A 20,947-nucleotide genomic window follows, 5' to 3' on the forward strand; every position below is an offset into this window, starting at 1 on the left:
TGCTGACATAACATCAACATCTAAGAAGATATAAAAACATGGCAGAGAATGACACAAACTACAGTATCATGGTTATATCTCAGGATGGCTGGAAAGAAACAAGTCTGGGGTCAGGAGGCTTCAGCTGTAATTACAATGGTTCCCTTTTTTTTGTTGTTATTCAAAAAAGGGAAGCAATGGGGCTTCCCTAGCAGTCCAGAGATTAAGACTTCTCTTTACAGTGTTGGGGGAGGGGGTCCACATTCCATCCCTGGTCATGAAACTAGGATCCCTCATGCTTTGTGGCCAAAAAACACAATGGCAAATACCATGGATAGAGGAGCCTGGCAGGCTAGAGTCCTTGGGGTCACAAAGAGTCGGACATGACTGACCAGCTAACACTTTTACTTTTTCGCTATGATTATTAAATCTGAATGGCCAGCATACAGCTAGTCATTTCCTTACTCTCTATACTTCAGTGCAAATTTGAAATATTTATAATAAACATGCAACCTTCAAGGGTACTTTCATAGGAGGAATTTTCTGTGTCCCCATAGTTAACTTCTGTGAGGGTTTCATTACCTGTGAATGCTGTCATCCGATAACCAAGTTACAAGCTCCCTCAATATCAGCCTCAAACAACCTCAGGGACACACAACAAACCACAGACACCATCATCCCAGCAGACACTATTTATCCAGGCGGCCCTTCCTACGTGCCAAGCCTGCGGGGCAGCCTCTCAACAGCCCTTCCAGAGGTAATGAGCCCCAAGTGACACAGCCAGTCAGAGCCCAACTAGAACTTGTCTTACTCCAAAAGTTTACACCTTAACGAATGGTTTTCCATTTCCAAAACCTTGTTGCTGCTGACTCTTGCTACACCATGGAGGCAAAGCATGTGTTTAAAGCAAAGGAGTAACATTAACATCTATAATGGGAAAACGTGTAAATGAATGACTTGCCTAAGCTCTTGTGGCTGGCTGATAGCACAGCCAGGACTAGAATCCAAGATCTGGGCAACAGACCACTTCACATCTTAACAAGGAGAGCAGGCTACACTTGTTAACGACAGATTTTTCCAGCAAATGCCACTTTGGAGCCTTGCCCAGATCAAATTTCTGATGTCACAACACAGCACTGTTCGAAATAAGCTTCCTTCCAGGGGTGGCCTTAACACATTGGCACTCCCATCATGACAACTGGTGCAGCTGCCTGAAACGACATGCCACATTAAATGACAGGAACATACATTATTAGCAGAAATAAATCAAACTGTTTTGTTACTACTGCATGTCTCTATGACAAGCATTTCGAGACTGCACTGGTTATTTGCGAATTCTAGTCATCGGAATTTTCGTCAGGCAAATTAAAACCCGGTACTACAGAAACGTCCTCTAATCTGATACAGTGAACAGGAGGGAGTCAGTTGACGGCAGCAGGCCCATCACCCGATCAAGGTTCTGGGTCTGATGCTCCCGCTCACGGGCTAGGAGATCATGCCCCATCCACACGGACCAGACTGCAGAGCTCTCGTGGAAAACAGTACTATGTTTGGGACATGTTTTTTTTTTTTAACTCAAGTGTAACAGATACACAGAAAAATGCATAAAAGATAAGAGTGCGGCTCAATACATTTTCACACACTTGACACATGTAACTAGCACCCGAATCAAGAAACAGAATGTTACAAGCATGTCCCCTTTCAGTCACTAACCCCCTCCCCCGCCAGGATGATCTCAAGGGTCTTCCTGACTTTCTACACAACTTGCTACTTCTGTCTCTTTTATATTCTATACACATGGACAAACACAGTACACCTTGTTCTGGGCTTCCCTGGTGGCTCAGATGGTAAAAGATCTGCCTGCAATACAGGAGACCCAGGTTCAACCCCTGGGTTGGGAAGATCCTCTAGAGAAGGGAATGGCAATCCACTCCATTATTCTTGCCTGAAGAATTCCACTGACAGAGGAACCTGGTGGACTACAGTCCACAGAATCACAAAGAGTTAGACAGGACTGAGTGACTAACACTTTCACTTTCTTCTGTTAATACCATCGCGTCTGTGACATTTCTCCGGACTGTCACATGAAGCTGCAGACAGGTCACTCTCATCGCCGAAGAGGATGCAGGCTATGTTACAACCTATTTGTTTCTGACGAGCATCTGGGTAATTTCCAGGTGTGGAGTGCCACAGACAGTGGTCTTGAACATTCTACAACACATCTCCAGGGGCACATTTCTGGTAGGAATTGTTGGGTCATCCGTGTGTGCATTACTTTCCTATTCTAACAAATTACTGCAAACGCAGGCCCTTAAAACAACACAAGTTTATGATACAGTTACGGAGGTCAGAAATCCTAGATGGATTTTGAGATGTTAAAATGAAGGGGTCAACAGGGCTTTATTCTATTCCAGAGGCTCCAGGGAAGAATCCTTTTTTGTCTGTTTTTTTCCCAGGTTTTAGGGAACCGCCCACCCGCCTGGACTTGAAGCCCTCCCTCCATCCACCTTCAGAGCCAGCAGGGGCTGAGGAGCCTGGTGGGCTACAGTCCATAGGGTCACAGAGTCAGACACAACTTGAAGCAACTTAGCATGCACGTTCACCCCTGACCCAGAGATGCAGAGAGCTTAAATCAGTGACAGCAAAACTGCCCCATAGCAACACCTCGACCACCTGAGGCCACCCCCAGAATTCACACGAAACTCTCCCTGGAGGTGAGCTCACAGACTAAAACTAACAGAACACATGAGGAAAAATGTGAACACACGCAAAAACAACAAACAACAAAAAATGAACACCTGGAAGTCTTCATAACAGGAAAAGCCTAGAAGAATATAAAAATAAGAATGTACAAACTCTTAAAGAAATAAATAAAAATAGACTCTCTAAGACAAGACTAGAACATTGCTCAAGTTTTGGTTTTTTTTTAAAGCAGATTTGATAAAAGAAAATCTAGAAACAAAATACATAATATGATAAGAAAATCTCTGTGGATAGATATAAGCATGCTTTTTAAAAGTGAAAACTGGAATCCAGAGCTAAAACAATCACCCAAAAGAGGAAAACCAGCGCTAAAAAGTATAAAAGAGAAGAGACTTAAAGGATAATTTAAAAGGCACCAACATACATCTAAAAGGATACCCAGAAGGAGGGACGAAGAAAAAGAAACTAGAGACAAAAAGTTTAAAATGCAAGATCCAGCATAGTTGCTGGTCTCTGGGAGTTGGAAATCCAGCAGAAAAGTACAGTTGGGGCTGAAAGTACATCAGGGACCCCTGGCTCCCAGGAAGGACTCTTCCAAACTTGACCCTCTGCCACCCTCGGGTGCCATCAGCTTGTCTCCCTCTTCATACTTGGTGGATATAATTTTGAAGTGGGAAGGTTATTTTGCCCTACAAGCCTGATGGAGTCAGAGCTGAGGGTAGAGATCCAGTTCTAGGTTCAGTACTCTAGTTTTTACTTTCCCTTCTTGCTCAGATAAACCAAATGGTTTACACATGTTGAGACCACTGGGCTTCTGCTTAGAGTGTCAGGAAGAGAATCGCTGGTTTGGCCAGCCCAACATTCTCCTCCTCCTTTGTCCAGCTTCTTGATCTTTATCTGGGAGAGCCTCACTCCAAGGCCATGCAGTTCCAGGGTAGGCAATAACCCTGCAAATGTCAATTCAATTAAACCCTCCTGGCGACAGCAAGCATTTCAAGGACAGATACACAAACTAAGAAAAACTAATGAGATTTGATTTCAGGACTCTGATGGGAAATCCTGGGCAGATATATTTGATAATCGTCTGAGATTCTCAAAATTAGCAGAAGTAAGTCTGGAGCTGCAGAGGCCACCAAAAGCTTCACTGAGACCAAAGCCAACAGCTGCTGTTGTTCAGTTGCTCAACTGTGTCTAATTCTTTTTGACCCCATGGACTGCAGCACTCCAGGCTTCCCTGTCCTTTGCTATCTCCTAGAGTTTGTGCAAACTCATGTCCATTGAGTCGATGATGCCATCCAACCATCTCATCCTCTGTTGCCCCCTTCTCCTCTTGCCCTCAGTCTTTCCCAGCATCAGGGTCTTTTCCTATGAGTTGGTTCTTCACATCAGGTAGCCAAAGTATTGGAGCCTCAATTTCAGCATCAGTCCTTCCAATAAATACTCAGGGTTGATTTCCTTTGGGATTGACTGGTTTGATCTCCTTGCTGTTCAAGGGACTCTCAAGAGTCTTCTGTAGCACCACAGTTAGAAAGCATCAATTCTTTAGCACTCAGCCTTCTTTATGGCCCAACTCACCCATCGTACATGACTACTGGGAAAACCATAGCTTTGACTAGACAGACCTTTGTCAGCAAAGTGATGTTTCTGCTCCCCGGTGGCTCAGACAGTAAAGAATCTGCCTGTAATGCAGGAGACCTGGGTTTGATCCCAAGGTCGGGAGGTTACCCTAGAGAAGGGAATGGCAACCCATTCCAGTATTCTTGCCTGGAGAATTCCATGGACAGAAGAGCCTGGTGGGCTGCAGTCCATGGGGTCGCAAAGAGTTGGACACAATTGAGGGACTTTCACTCACTAGGTCTGTCATAGCTTTTCTTCTGAAGAGCCCAGAGAGGAAGGCAAAATCCAGTGCTGAGAGTGAAGAGCCCCTGAATCTAACCATATCCAATGCAACACCACACCAAGACCGCTTAGTTTTATGAGCTAATAAAAGTCCCTGTTCTGCTTATGCCAGATGGAGTTGGATTTCTGTCATTTGCAACTGAAAGAGTCAAGACTAATAAAAATGTTAGAAGCAAGGAATCAGCACTGGCAGCAGCAACAGAAAGTGGACAGCTGCTCTCTAAACAGCGCCCCAATTTAAAGCACTGGGAAGGATTTGGATCTCAGTCCCAACATTACTCCAACTCATTAATCATACTGTATGCTCTGAATCCAGTCAGCTCTTCCAACTACCTTCAAAAACATCACAAAATTATAAATGATGACTTCAAAACAAAATCATTTTTATTTCATTATTTGGGACTTCAGAAAATATGACATTTTTAATTTTAGGGCAATAAAGAGATGACACAAAATAAAGGTATTGATTAAAGTTTGAAAGATTGGGAATCAATAATAATGATAATGAATGGGTTTGGGAGGTGCAGAGGCAATCGGAGGTGAGATATGGGGCACAGGCTGACATATGGAAAACACAGAACGATGACTGAGTCACAAGGAAGTGAGTAGAGGTGGACACTGGGGGTGATCAAGTGTTAGAAAAGCCCAATCCAACTTACTAAGCTGATATCCTCTTTTTTGAATATATATAGTAGTAATAAATAATAAAAAAATATGCTAAAGTAAGAACAGAAGAATCCTTTCAATAAAATACAAATTCTTAGTGATGAGAAAACATTATATAACTCTCTGCTTTGGCATTTTTTCCCCTTTCCACTGGCCCTTAAAACAGTGGTATGTATGTACTAAGTTGCTCAGTTGTGTCGACTCTTAGCAATCCCATAACTGTAGCCCACCAGGCTCCTCTGTCCATGGGATTCTCCAGGCAAGAATACTGGAGTGGGTTGTCATTTCCTTCTCCAGGGGAACTTCCCAACCCAGGGACTGAACCCATATCTCTTGGGTCTCCTGTATTATTGACAGGTGGATTCTTTACCTGGGAAGCCAATAAAACAGCGGAGTAGCTTACAATCAATGTGTTTTATCTGAGACGAAACACAAGTCGTTTCTACAAAGAAGTCATACATAGCAAGTCTACTTTCTAGTCTGTTTAAAGCATGGCTTGTCCTGGGGTAAGGAATTTTGTGATCACCAAAAAGATATGAGCTCATTTCCTTATGATACTACTCGTGTAATTTTACCTCCCTGTTGACACGGGTCCTTGTATCACTGATCTGCCAAAGTTGTACCTGGGGTTAAATAAGACCATTTCATTTATTTTTGAAATGCTTTCTTTGAATATGGTCAAAATCACTGAAAGGAAAATAAAATCTCAACAGCACTACAAAAACCATCTACTAATTCCTCTTCTGAACCACTGAGGTTTCACCTTTGTCTCTCCACAATTATCTTGCTAAGGTATCGAGGTTCTCAGAAATCAACTGCTCTCTTGGAGACAAAAATAATATGTTCCCACAGCACACTCATTATATAGGTATTAGAGTTTCTTGACTGCTCGAAAATCAATAGGAGCTTACAAACCAAAACAATGCATGTTTCTTTGTTCTTTTGAAATGTCTTAAAAATTCCATCAAATCTGACTTATACTTCCAAAGGCCATATGTAGTCAATCTTTAATTTAATCTACATCTGTTACTTAATGCATTCACTTACAACAGTCCATTCCACAAATAGGTGCTCAATCAATGTTAAATATTACTATTTGTTGAAAAGTGTTGAGAACCTATTATGATAAAAACAAATTCTCTCACACTAGCTAAGAAAACTTCTGAATGGCATGCTCTAGCTTCTGATCTGGAAAAATAAAGTGGTAGATAAAATTAATATGAATTCTATTGTGACCATGTGTCATTTGTAGCTCCCTAACATCTGGGCAATCTTCCACATTATGAGTCCTTCCTTCCCCAGGGCAGAGGCCAGAAAGCCTTGAACCACAGACTCCCCTGAAAGTAGGATACAGGCAGTGACCCTGCTTCTGCTGGTAAAATGCACAGGAAAGCTACATCATGGACAATGAGATTTTTCCATCTGTTCACTTGATTCCCTGTGTGCTGAAGAATTAAAGAAAATGAGATCTAGTCACCAGCTTCAAAGCTGGAAGAAACTGAAAACAGACTTCTCTCAGGGAATACTTTGTCAAAATTATTATCTTTCTTACGTTTCATTTTCCCTTAAATACTTCCTGTGGCCTCCTAGAATAAACCACAAAGAAAAAAAGAAAACAAAATCACAGTGGTGGTCCAGTGGTTAAGACTCCAAGCTTTCATTGCCAACAGCACAGGTTTGACCCCTGGTTGAGGAACCAAGATCCCCACAAGTTGTGCAGTGTAGCTAAAAAAAAAAAAAATCAAAGTTAATCAATACACTCAGCTAAAACATGTAAGTTATAACTTACTACAAATACAACTTAATGCAGTTTCTTTTCAAACAGTCACATTCTGTTTTACAGGCTTCCCACATATTCTGCTTCTAATAAACACGTACTTGAAAAATGAGGACAGAACAGACACTGGGCTGTTGCCATAGACATACTCGTAGTGTGATACAAGTCATCAAGACTGACTGTTCACGAGGAAGCTCTCAAAAGAACATGATTACAGGAAAAACACAACATGTATTTGTTTGCTGTTAATCACATATGTCTCCGGGAGATGGTGAGGGACAGGGAAGCCTGGCGTGCTACAGTCCATGGGGTTGCAAAGAGTCGGACGTGACTCGGCGACTGAACAACAAAATCACATATGTATTCCATTCATTATTTTCAATCAGCAAACCTACAGAACATGCTATGCATGATGAGGCAAGAATTCTATGGACTTCAGTTAAGCAGATGTGATCAAACAAAAGGTATAGAAATACAAGTTAAAAGGTATAGAAATACAAGTCACATGGGTTTCTTAAAATGAATTTCGTCAAAAACACACTACGCAAATTCCTCAAGATACTTTCAATAAACTAACTCTTGATTCACTTGACACGATTTCAGTAGTACTATGATTAGGCAAGGATACTGGGGGCAGGGGGCATCTTTTAGCCTGAAAGCCAAAATGCTGAGTAATAATAACCACCTTCCATCTTGTCCACAGAGAACCTAAGACTCGAGTGAAATAGATGCTACCATAAGTTTATCAGCTAGGAGCACTCCACCAGCTAGAAGCAACTATCTGAATGCCAAAGGTCTGCAAAATGGAATAGTTCTAAAGAATTATCATTTGATTACATTCAAGAACATAGGGCAAGATTTAATGAATTAATCTCAATGACTTAAAAATCTGTCAATTGCACGCAAGTCCATTTCCTTCAAAATTAAAAGTCTATCAACGTACATCATTTTTGATTAAGCAGTGAGCTGTGCCTGAGTGCTAAGTCATTTCAGTTGTGTCCAACTCTGTGCAGCCCCATGGAATGTAACCCGCCAGGCTCCTCTGTCCATGGGGTTCTCCAGGCAAGAACACTGGAGCAGGGTGCCATTTCCTTCTCCAGGGAATCTTCCTGACTCAGGGATTGAACCCAGGTCTCTTATGCGTCCTGCATTGGCAGGCAGGTTCTTTACCACTAATGCCACCTGGGAAGCCCTAGGCAAAGATGAACTTTACCATTCCCATATTAACCTAATTTAAATTACTTTTCTTAATCCAAATTCATGAAGATCACAATGGGGAACCCTTACCCTGGAACTATGCAGATGCAAAGTGATTCATGAGCACTTGTCAGGTTCATCACAAGGGAAGTGGCCTCACCCTCTTTACGTGACCACAACCAAAGGCCCTGTGAGTAAGCAGCAGGTGGGGCCCTCCAGAGCCCCCCACTGTCCTGTAGCTGGCTCACAGCCCGCAGAAAGCACTGATTCTACCTCACCCTCATGCCATCTGCTCCAAGTTCTCCTTCTAGTTACTAATAAAAGCCACAGGAGCCATCTGGACTTTCTTGTCTATACATTTTAAATCCAAAATGGTTTTGCGTTTGTACAGGACTTGGTGTGAGATGACATTAAAAGCCCAAAGACAGCCTCGGGGGAGACAGAGGATGCTTCCCCATGCTCAGGAGGAAGCCATGGGCCCATCCAGGAGAGGAGACGGGAACCAAGGTAACACAGACCAGCCTTCTTCCAACCCCACATGCACTACATCAGTGTCTATCTATGTATCCTTGCATACAGATCATTTTTCTGATTTTCTAGATCAATCTAAACAGATTTGACTTTTGCTGTACCCCATTCAAAGCACTGATAGCTTATCAAACCAGTTCCCACTTGACACTTCATTTTAGCTTAAGTCTACCCAAAAAATTGTAATTAAGAAACACCATTTATCTTAAACGCAAATGGTGATGACAAGCTGGAGTCTTTGACGCCACTTCGTATCTTGTTACTTTCTCACCAAACCTCCGAACATTATGTGAAATTTCTAAGTCTGTATGGAGCGGAACTTCGTAAAAGAGAATTTAGCATGTAACAGCACTAAACAAAATATCCTCAAGAGTGAGATGCCTTCTTTCCATCCCGGAGCTCATTTAACTTCGGTATCTTGTCTGTTAAACCATCTACTCCCACCACTCTCAACCGAAGAACTATTCTGATTCTGAGTGGTGAAGGTTTAAGAGGAAAAAGAGATTGCCCTTCTAATATGAATGCAGGAGTCCTCCGAATGCTGATTGCCTGATTGTAAGTTGCCTTGATCAAAATGCTACCTACACATTAGCAACTGTGAAAATTCCCTTCAACTATTGGGCTCCAATTATCATAATTAGGTCTTTTGGGAAAAAAAAAAAGCATTAGAGAAAAGTCACAGCACATGCACATGGACAGAGATGAAGGGTTCTCTGGTGACTAGAAGGGTATATCAGCTGCTAAGTGCCACAGGTTGTTTAAGACATAGTCATCAGGATAGACTGACTTGCATCAACCATTAGCAGCTTCATCCTTTCACTGACTCTGTTCAGTGCCACCAAGTTCAAGGCAGAATCTCTGCTCATGTGAAGACAAAAAACTGCAGCCACTAAAGAATGTCCTCAAGGAAGCCCCAGGCAGGTAAAGAAAGAGCAGGACAGACTTCACAGAGGGTGTCTGTCCTCACCTGCCTTTCCCCCCCACTTCAAGGTGGAAACATGACTCTCACCATAAATGATACAGCTTAATTAAAGGCAGGGACTTCACTGCTCTGGAAGTTGTGACCTCATTTGTCAGATAAAATGGGTTAGACCACCTAGAAGATGATCTAGGCCAGCTCTGCTAGGTTTGATTTACACTTCTATAACTCCACCCTGGGCAATCTCTTGAACCGTCCACACCAGCCGATTGCGTAAAGAAGGTCTGCCAAGCTGACAAGGCTCCAGAGTGGAATCCCAGCCTAAGAGACGTCTGGCTCACTTCCATGAGTGTTGGAAAAGCAGTCCCAGGAGGAGGAGAGCTCCGGATGAGGGATCAGAAGTCACAGTCCTGACTCTACAGCTCCTTCATACTGTCACCTTCAGCAAGACACCCACACTCTCTAGAAAATTTAACCATGAAAGTGAAAGCATGAGTCACTCAGTCATGTTCGACTCTTCGCAACCCCATGGACTACAGCCTGCCAGCCTCCTCTGGGATTCTCCAAGCAAGAATGCTGGAGTGGGTAGCCATGCCCTCCTCCAGGGGATCTTCCTGACCCAGGGACCAAACCCGAGTCTCCCGCACTGCAGGCAGAGTCTTCACCATCTGAGCCACCAGAGAAGCCAGTGAAGGGAAGTTTAATCATGTTTCTTACAAAACGCCACCATCAGAGAAAAATGTAAGAATCAAGTGAGATATAAGTTAATCATGGGATCAGAACCTGTTCTTTTTTAAGACTTGCTAACATATATTAAGCATTTACTAATTGCAAGGAATTTCACAAAACATCTGATCTACAGACATTATGTAATCTTCAGGGTACCTGCTTTACAGATGGGAAAGCTGAGTGTGAGTAACCTATGCAAGGTTAGACAGCAAGAAAGGGCACAGCCGGGGTTCAAACTGAACTCTGTTCAAAGCCCAGGCTCTTAACCTTTGTGCTCTGTGACCTCAGGAGGCTGAGGAGCCCCAGACACGAACTCTCTCCTCTTGATGAATTTTAAGAAAATAAAAGTAGTGAGATATACGATTGATAGAAGAGTCTCAACTTTAATCCAAACTGTATTTCTAATCTTGCTGAAAACAGATCCTTTTTGTCCCAGAAAGCCTATTCAATGAATTTGTGTTTGATGGAAGCGCAGTTTATGAAATCTTGATCCAAATCAATCCAACCGTTTCATTTCACTTAAAGAGAAACTGAAGCCCAAGCAAATAAGACTAGAGTCACAGAGCTAGCTAAGGGCAGGCCCTAGCCTGGAACCCTGGACATGGGCACTGCTCCAGCCCCACTGCCCCAGGTGGAGCTCCCCCAAACCCTCAGACGTTAATAATGTTACCCCGGGTCCAAGGCATATCCCTATAATACCAACAACATTTTACAGCATGGTAGCATTGGACTCATTGGAAAAGACCCTAATGCTGGGAAAGATTGAAGGCAGAAGGAGAAGAGGGCAACAGAGAATGAGATGGTTGGATGGCATCACCAATTCAATGGACATGAACTCGGGCAAACTCTGGGAGATGGTGAGGGCCAGGGAAGCCTGGCATGATGCAGTCCATGGGGTCAAGAACTTGGACACGACTTAGCAACTCAACAAAAATGATAACAAAGCAATGCCACTAAAGATTTTTGTTTTAGAAAATAGCTCTTTTCCATGCAAATATAATATGTTTATAAATTCACTACTGTTATTTAAATAAGTGCACACATATTTAAACTTTTTCAATTTTAGTTTCTAATGCAATAAATACTGATATATAAAGCATACATAATAATAAAAGGGCTTCCCAGGTGGCTCAGTGGGTGAGGAATCCATTTCTAATGCGGGAGATGCGGGTTCGATCCCTGCATCAGGAAGATCCCTTGGAGTAGGGCATGGCAACCTATTCCAGTATGCTTGCCTGGAGAAACCCACAGACAGAGGAGCCTGATGGGCTACAGTCCATGGGTGGGCAAGAGATAGGACTGAAGCGACTAAGCATGCACACATAATAATAAAAACACTTGTAGGGTCTTTAATAATTTTTTTAGAGTATAGCAGCATCCTGAGACCAAAGAGTTTAAGAATGTCCATCCTAAAATATAAAAATCAAATCTTCATGTTTACAGTGGACAAAGAGTCCACAATTCAAACCTAAAGGCTTTGGTATTACTTTGTGAGGGGAAGATAAGAGTCATTGGGAACTGTCTTATTTTTAACTGAGTTCTTCATGATAAAGTGAGCTCCTCAACTTCAAAACTGACAAAATCAAATTACACTATAAATTTACCCATAAGTATAATCAAAAGAATATATTTTTCAAATGTAATCAACAGATTTCTGTGATTATTTTAAAGTTAATTAGTATCAATTATAACACTATGTTATCAATCATATATACACTCTATACAATGCCTAATAACTTCATAACTGTAATCTTAGACTTCAGAAAGTGTCTTTAACATCTAAGCAATTCAGGTGGACGGCTTATATCATAAACAAAATGTATGGCATGTTTCAAAAGCAGCCACACAGAAGGCATTCTTAACTTCCATGCTAGTAATAAAGACGAGCAAGCAAGTATGAAGACAGTTGTTGGGCTTTTTAGAGATATATTATGGCAAGAAAAATCATAAGTATAATGTAAGTTCTCAAATTAAATAAAATGTTGATTCATGCTGCTGTTACGAAGATATGTTTATATATTTTTTAAAACTTAGGCTTGAATATTTAAACTTACAATCAATGCAATTACAATCATCCTCACCAAAAACATCTATTAGAGGCTGAGATGATCACATCATGATGCAAAGTACATACGAATGCTTAATGCAACAGAATGCTTCCTTCTAGATACAGAGTTTATAAAGATTACAAAATGTATAAACCCAAAAGCATAATGATGTTTCACATAGGCCAAAAAAGAAGAAAACAGAGAGAGAGACAGAAAGGAAAAGACACATACAAAAAGACAAAGAGATCAAAGAAACACACTGTCCAGTGGAATGTCTAAGGAGCTGTTATTTCCCTTTTAGCTTTGTGAAATCAAGTTATACTTTATAAAGTCAAAGAGAAATATAAGTAAGTTAATCATTAATGCATATAACAGCTACAGAGGCTACTTTAAACTGGGTCTGAATTATTCTACTTCTTTCTCAAAAGAAGAAAAAAATAGAGGATTTTTCCGACTGTCACCTTCCTATTTGAGAACAGGCATTTCAGCCATTTAAATGAGGAAAATTACTCTTCTTACAAAGATAAGGCAGCAACAAGGTTTGAATTGTCAGATCCCATATTTCAGATAAAGAAAACAATGCCCACGGAGCTTCTCCAGGGGATCCACCTGACCCAGGGATCAAACCCAAGTCTCCTGAATTGGCAGGTGGATTCTTTACCGCTGAGCCACCAGGGTCAGACCTGTAAAGTCAAGGAAAACACAAAATTCAGGCAGCTATTTCCTTATAATAAGCTGCCTCCTGGATCCCTCACCTTGCACAAAAATACCAGCTTTTACAATGTTACCCAAAATGTTTGCAAATAAAAAGATCTTCACATTATCACTAGTTCCTCAAGGGACATCAGATTTTGCCATTAGTCATTTATTTTTTACAATTACTAGCTAAATTGGCTTAAGCAAGGTCATTCTCTTGTATTAATAAAGAGGAGACTGTCGATGGACAAGCTGTGGAACCGTCACCCGGCCTTGGCCCATGGCACCATAGAAGGCACAGCCTCTGGGCCCCTTCTGTTAGGGGATGGGGGGTGAAGGTGGTGGTGGGACCTGCCTCTCTGAATTCAATGCACTGTTGTTCGGTCACAACAATTGTTGTTCAGAGATGTCCAATTCTTTGCCACCCATTGAGTGCAGCACTCCAGGCTTCCCTGTCCTTCACCATCTCCTGGAGTTTACTCAAACTCATGTCCATTGAGTTGATGATGCCATCCAACCTTCTCATCCTCCAAGTTTCTAAGGAGAGGAAAGTCAAACTCCAGAACCAATTATAGTTATCTTCGATATTCAATAAAAATTTGCAACTTTTCATTTTATTCTCCTTTTTAAAATATTGATTTTCTGCGAGTGTTCTTACACCGAGGGGGATCAAAGCTCCTGCCTTGCACAGAACAGTCTGGTCACACCTGCTGACCTGCTGTTCCTCGTCCACAGGCTCCCCTTTCACTCTCCAAAGTGTTCTGACTTGTTCACTACTCAGTGATCACCCTAGTTATAAACCCAGTAGACAGATATATAATATTTTCAAATATATATATGAATATATATATGTACATATGTATTGCTTCAAATTTGTTTGGGATCATTTTTCTTTTAAAAAAATGAAAATGTGGCCTGACTTATTTCTTTCACCTAAAAACCTTTTCCTCCAAGAATTTAACCCACTATAATTACATTTTGCAAATACTAGGAAGAAAATTTTGAATTCAGTGCCTCCTAACACAAGATGACATGGAACGTTAGTCAAGCTTTTTATTGTTACAGAGCACATTGATACAGGCACTATTATTCCTTTTAGGGACTCATCATCTAAAATAGGAAATGAGGCAAAAATTCTACACATCTGATAACATTTTATGTTAATATTTAAACCTGGGTCCTGCCACTCACAGTATTCTGCTGGTGGTGGTGGGAGCGGGGGGGGATCCCTCAAGAAAAATAATGAGGCCGTACCATGCAGACGAGCCTCTGCAGATCCTGGGACGCACTCCAGTTCCCGCATCCGTGTCTCTGTAACCCCATCCATGCCGGAAACAGGACAGCTTGTCTCCTACACGTCAAACACACAGCCTTCACGGAGTGGCCCTTCATCAGGCCTTCCCAAAGGGCAGCCAGAACGTTTCACCTTTCTACCTGAAAGGAGCGAGCTCTCCTCCACCTCAGAGGGGCGAGGTGCCGTCTGGGTGCTGGCCGCACAGAATCCAGGCAGTCACTCTCCTCAGGATCCCTCATGTGAGGTCCTGTCTCGTTTACATACTTCAGGGTCAGCGGCTGAAAACAGCTCTCCAGCAAACGCCCCTCTGCCTGCCCTGCCCGTCTCCATACAGATGACGAGGACTTGAAGAGGTGATGAAACAAAGAATTTGGGCATGCCAAGTCGCTTCAATCACGTTCAAATCCTTGTGACCCTAGGGACTGTAGCCCTTGGGGCTCCTCTGTCCATGGGACTCTCCAGGCAAGAACATTAGAGTGGGTTGCCATGCCCTTCCCCAGGGGATCTTCCTGAGCCCAGGGATCGAACCAGTGTCTCTTACGTCTCCTGCATTAGCAGGTGGGTTCTGTGCCACCTGGAAAGCCCACCAAGTCCCTCTACTCCAGACTGGTGGTTCCTGCCATAAACAAGGACACTGACCCCGTGTCGCAAAGCAAGACCATCACTGAACAAAACGCGTCCCCCCGGACTCAGAGGACAAGGCCAGAGGAAGCAACAGGGAATCATAGCGTAGCCCTTGGTTTCCAAACTGCTTCAGATATGCCCAAACGTCAAGTGAACTAACAACAAAACACACCCACTCCACCGCTTCTATAGACTCAAATATTTTTCAAATAAAGTACATTGGAAAGTGACAGGCTAATCCAAGTAGATACCGTGTTTGCTTTCCGAGGTGACAGACGAAAACAAAACTATTTTCTTCTTTAAAGGAGGGTCTTAGAATTAAAGCAGAAACAAAAGTAAGTGTCTGAAAAGAGGATGTTTTAAATTGTTCTAATCTTTTGTTTCCCATGTGCATCGCTGATCTCCCAAAGCATGAAAGTAGAACAAGAGCCCTTCCTGGTGGCCCCGTGTACTCCATGGACGCTCGGCTTCCTCTCACAGCCCCCTTGCTCTGTCTAGAACCAGCGTCTTGGGGCTTAAATTGGGCTCCGTCACCTCAGAGCAGCAGGCCTCGGGCAAGTTTCTCCCTCTGCCCATGAGCTCCCTGACATGTAAGATGCTGATGACAACAGACCTGTTGCAGAGGCCACATGCTGAGTCATGAGGGTTGCTATTGTTATTCCGTCATTAAGTCTCATATGACTCTTTGCAACCCATGGGCTGCCGCATGCCAGGCTTCCCTGTCCTTCACTGTCTCCCAAAGTTTGTCCAAACTCATGTTCATTGAGTTGATGTGTCATCCAACCATCTCATCCTCTGTTGTCCACCTTCTCCTTTTGCCCTCAATCTTCCCCAGCTTCAGGGTCTTTTCCAATGAGTTGGCTCTTCACATCAGGTGGCCAAAGTACTGGAGCTCCAGCTTCAGTATTCTGTCCTTCCAATGAATATTCAGGATTGATTTCCTTTAGGACTAACTGGTTTGATCTCCTCACAGTCCAAGGGACTCTCAAGAGTCTTCTCCAACACCACAGTTAGAAAGCATAAATTCTTGGACACTCAGCCCTCTTTATGGTTCAGCTCACACAGCCATACATGACTACTGGGAAAAACCACAGCTTTGATTATGCAGATCTTTGTAGGCAAAGTGATGTCTCTGCTTTTTAATATGCTGTCTAGGTTTGTCAGAGCTTTTCTTCCAAGGAGCAAGCGTCTTTTAATTCCATGGCTGCAGTCACCATCTGCAGTGATTTTGGAGCCCAAGAAAATAAAATCTCTATCAATTTAGAAATCAGCTCTAAGCATGGGATCTGCCCTCCTCTGCTGGTGACTTCGTCTCAAATTATTGGTCTGTTAGTCTTAATGGATCCCAGTCCAAGCTCAACTGCATGCGTTAAGTTGCCTGAAAAATATCCACATTATCTTCTGTGAGTGAAATCACAGCAAGCTCACTGTTCTGGAAGAGAGAGGGGGTGGGGGGGGAGACTTTTTTCTAACCATCCTCAGAAACTGAGAGCAAAATATATAGATGTGAAAGCACCATGCCGGCATCTCTAATAATCCACCTTGGTAATTTCTAGTTCCAGGACTGGAGGGTGCAATGATCAGAAATTAATGGATACTCCTGGCCAAAATGCAAGAGGAGAACTTTTATATTTCCTTTGTTATGTGACCATACTAACAATAAAAGGAGTGGCTGAAAGGTTAGTGGTTTACATTGTCAATCAAACCGAGAGTCTAAGATGGATAGTCACTGAATGCCCAAATGTTCAGATTTTTGTGGAATTTCTTTCCTGTCTTGAGTCTGTCACTAATTGAATCAAAATCACTCACCTTTTTTTCCTGGTGTCTAACACGCATCACGCAGTCACTGGGTTTTGGAAAAATGCAGTGAACTGAGCACGCCCTCCCACCAAGTTGTCTCCTTAAAAATAACCTACATCCAGCAGGTTGCACACTGGAAAAACAGTCATAGCAACTGACATTATGAAGTCCACTTCACCCCAGTCTTCCTCCATCTGTGAACATTCACCCAGCTTCTCATGCGAATATTCAGGGAAGTAATCTCACCCTCCCATCCCTAAGCAATTCTGTAAATTCCGCCTGCAAAGCCCCCCAGAAGTCCCTCCATCTCTGCCCATCTCCACACCCAGCTCCCCTCACCTGGACCCCGTGGGGTCTTACCACCTGCACGGTATTCTAGAGACAGCAGCCCACAGGGGCCTTACCCATCACAAAGCAGATCCTGTCACGCCTGCTCACACTCTGCAAAGCCTGCTTGTGGCAAGAAAAAGAGAATGCACGACCTTCAGTGTGGCCTTCCTGGGCTTCTGGCTCCCATGCCCCCTCCCCCCACAGTCCCTTGTCCACCTGAGTCATGCCCTTCCCACCCCCCTTCACACACGTGCATCCTCTCTCCTTGAACTTCTCCCTGCCCTGTCCCCTGCCTGGCCAGCAGCTGTCTCCTCAGAGATGCTGCTTCTACCCACAAACCCAACTTAGGGACGTCTATCAGTCTTTCCCATAATATACTTCGAGTCTATCCTCAGACGCTTACGTGAAAGATTGTTTTAAGTCTGCCCCCACCCCTTTGCTGGGCTGTACCGTCCAGGAAGGCAGGAGTTGTCTGTACTAGTCACCCCACGCACACAGCACATGATTGACATGAAGCTGACTTCCAGCAAAAATGCCTTGCCCCATTTAGGCTTCAAATAGATGGGAAACAATGGAAACAGTGACAGACTTTATTTTCTTGGGCTCCAAAATCACTGCAGACAGTGACTGCAGCCATGAAATTAAAAGACGCTTGCTCCTTGGAAGAAAAGCTATGACCAACCTAGATAGCATATTAAAAAGCAGACATAACTTTGCCAACAAAGGTCCATCTAGTCAAAGCTATGGTTTTTCCAGTGGTCATGTATGGATGTGAGAGCTGAACCATAAAGAAGGCTGAGTGCTAAAGAATTGATGCTTTTGAACTGTGGTGTTGGAGAAGACTCTTGAGAGTCCCTTGGACTGAAAGGAGATCCAGCCAGTCCATCCTAAAGGAGATCAGTCCTGAATATTCACTGGAAGGACTGATGCAAACTGAAATTCCAATACTCTGGCCACCTGATGCAAAGAACTGACTCACTGGAAAAGACCCTGAAGCTGGGAAAGATTGAAGGTGGGAGGAGAAGGGGATGACAGAGAATGAGATGGTTGGGTGGCATCACTGAATTGAGGGACATGAGTTTGAGCAAGCTCTGGGAGCTGGTGATGGACAGGGAAGCCAGGCGTGCTGCAGTCCATGGGGTCGCAAAGAATTGGACACGACTGAGCGACCGAACTAAACTGCACTCATCTCCCTTAAAAAAGAAAAGAGAGAAAAAACAAGGAGTAAGTAGGAAACCATGATCTGATCTAAAAGCTATTAAAAATAACAAGGTCGTACTGTATAGCACAGGGAACTATATACAACACCCTGAGATAAACCATAGTGGGAAAGAATATGAAGAAGAATGTGTATATGTGTAAAACGGAGTCTGCACAGCAGAAATTAACACAGCATTGTAAATCAACTACACTTCAATTAAAAAAAAAATTAAAGCTGTCACAATCTTAAAAGCCATGGTAAGAGCTCACACAGCAGAACGCTGTGTAAGAAAGTGCCCTGCTGTCCATCTGTCCCGGGGCTGAGTGCGCCCTCTCTGGCCAGGCACCGTGACAACAGATGTACCACGGCTGCCAGCTCGCCAGTCCCCCACCCAGCACCTTCCACACACGTTATCAATCCGTTAGGAACTGTGGCAGCCACCACTCTCACCACTTAAAGATCCATCATCGGAATGGATGCACAAGCCTTCTCCCCAGCGTCCAGGTTCATTAAGAAAACAGCTTACACGTGAGCTAAAAGGAAGCAGAGAGTTCCAGCGGGTTCCCAGGGCCAGGGGCCCTCCTGCAGTGACTCCACCCAGAAGGCGTACAGGGGCCCAGCGAGCAGAGCAACAGCTCCCTTGGGCTCAGGGCAAAGCTTTCGTTTTTCCATTGGTACCGGGGAAAAGTGTATTTGCAAAATAAAATAGGGATGTTAGTTGCTCAGTCCTGTCCAACTCTTTGCAACCCCATGGACTGTAGCCCAAAAGGCTCCTCTGTCTATGGGATTTCCCAGGCAAGAATACTGGAGGGGGTTGCCATTCCCTTCTCCAGGGGATCCTCCTGATCCAGGGATCAAACCCAGGTCTCCTGCACTGCAGGCAGATACTTTATCAACTGAGCTATCAGAGAAACCCCCAATATCGCAAAATAGGGATACATTCTTCTAAAAGCTTTAAAAAAAAAAAAAGTAGGTCAAATGTTCAAAAAAAAAAAAAGTCTGTGTGTGAAGTAACTAGAGTTTTATTTCTTCCTGCTGCTGCTGCTGCTAAGTCACTTCAGTTGTGCCCGACTCTGTGCAACCCCATAGATGGCAGCCCACGAAGCTCCCCCGTCCCTGGGATTCTGCAGGCAAGAACACTGGAGTGGGTTGCCATTTCCTTCTCCAATGAATGAAAGTGAAAAGCGAAAGTGAAGACGCTCAGTCGTGTCTGACTCTTAGTGACCCCATGGACTGCAGCCTACCAGGCTCCTCCGTCCATGGAATTTTCCAGGCAAGAGTACTGGAATGGGTGCCATTGCCTTCTCCGTTATTTCTTCCTAGTGTATCCTAATTCATTGTTTTTGTTTTATTAACTACAATGTAATAACTATATTTGTTTTAATAATAATACTCATTGCATGGGTCCTTTGGAATTATGTGAACTGTTTTTTTTAATGGACCTAAAAAATTTTCTTCACTTGGACATCTGTTCCTACACTAAACTACCCTCAAGATGTTCACCATGGGCTGTCCTGGTGGCTCAGTGCCAATTTAGGAGACATGGGTTCAATCCCTGGGTCTGGAAGATCCTCTGGAGAAGGATATGAAAACCCACTCCAGCACTCTTGCCTGGGAAACCCCATGGACAGAGAAGCCAGGCAGGTAACAGCCCATGGAGTTCGAAAAGAGTTGGACACCAGACTTAGTGACTAAACAACAAAAATGTTCACCGATGCTACAAGGAGGAAACACCCTGTAAACTACAAAACACTATTTAAATGAAAGGGGGGCATGTCTATACCTAACTAAAAGGCAAAACACGACCAAAGGCTCACGCTGAGCCTTGCAGCCAACACCACCTCCTCCAAGCCAAGTTGAAATCCATCTTCGCAGTTGGGATGATTCATCTGTACTGACCGAACAAGGAGCTCCCCCTCTGGCTCTGCACGGGCTCCCTGTCACTGGCCACCTGCTTTCCCCGCATCTGACCATCCTGGTTTCTCTTGGGGTCTCCTTCACTGGGTGGAACCTCAGCCAGCAGGGAGGTAACTGCTCCCTCCTCTCTGTGTAGTTCACTGCTCCCTCCCCTGCTTTTTACTGTCGCCCCCTCCTCCGTGACAGCTGAACACTTCCCGGCCGGTTTTCTCCTGACCCAGCATCAGAGCTCCTCTGTCCAAAGTCACCATCTCAGCATCTCTGTGAACACAGCTTTCTAAACACTGAACCTGGCTGCTACCCTGCTCCCAACTTGCCAACCTGGCTCTCCCGCCAAGTCCCCAGTTCCCAGCAGCGGTGTTCCTCATTAAAATAATTAGTCAAAGCAATCATCACGCGTCTAATGGTGGTTTTCAAATCTCCTTCAGCTCTGAAGAAGGGAACCTAAGTCACACTGGGAGGAACAGGGGGCCTGGGCTGCCTGCACAGAGCCCTCCCCCTCCCTGCAGTGGCTTTCGCTCTCCCTGCCCTTCACCATGACAACGCCAGGGCTTCCAGCAGCAACTTCTGCTCCATCATCTGGGGGGCTTCCTGAACGTCGCCTCCCCGCACAGCCTCTGCTCCCCCCTGGATTCCACTC

The sequence above is a fragment of the Cervus canadensis genome, chromosome 23, assembly GCF_019320065.1.
Source record: "Cervus canadensis isolate Bull #8, Minnesota chromosome 23, ASM1932006v1, whole genome shotgun sequence".
Classification (NCBI taxonomy): domain Eukaryota; kingdom Metazoa; phylum Chordata; class Mammalia; order Artiodactyla; family Cervidae; genus Cervus; species Cervus canadensis.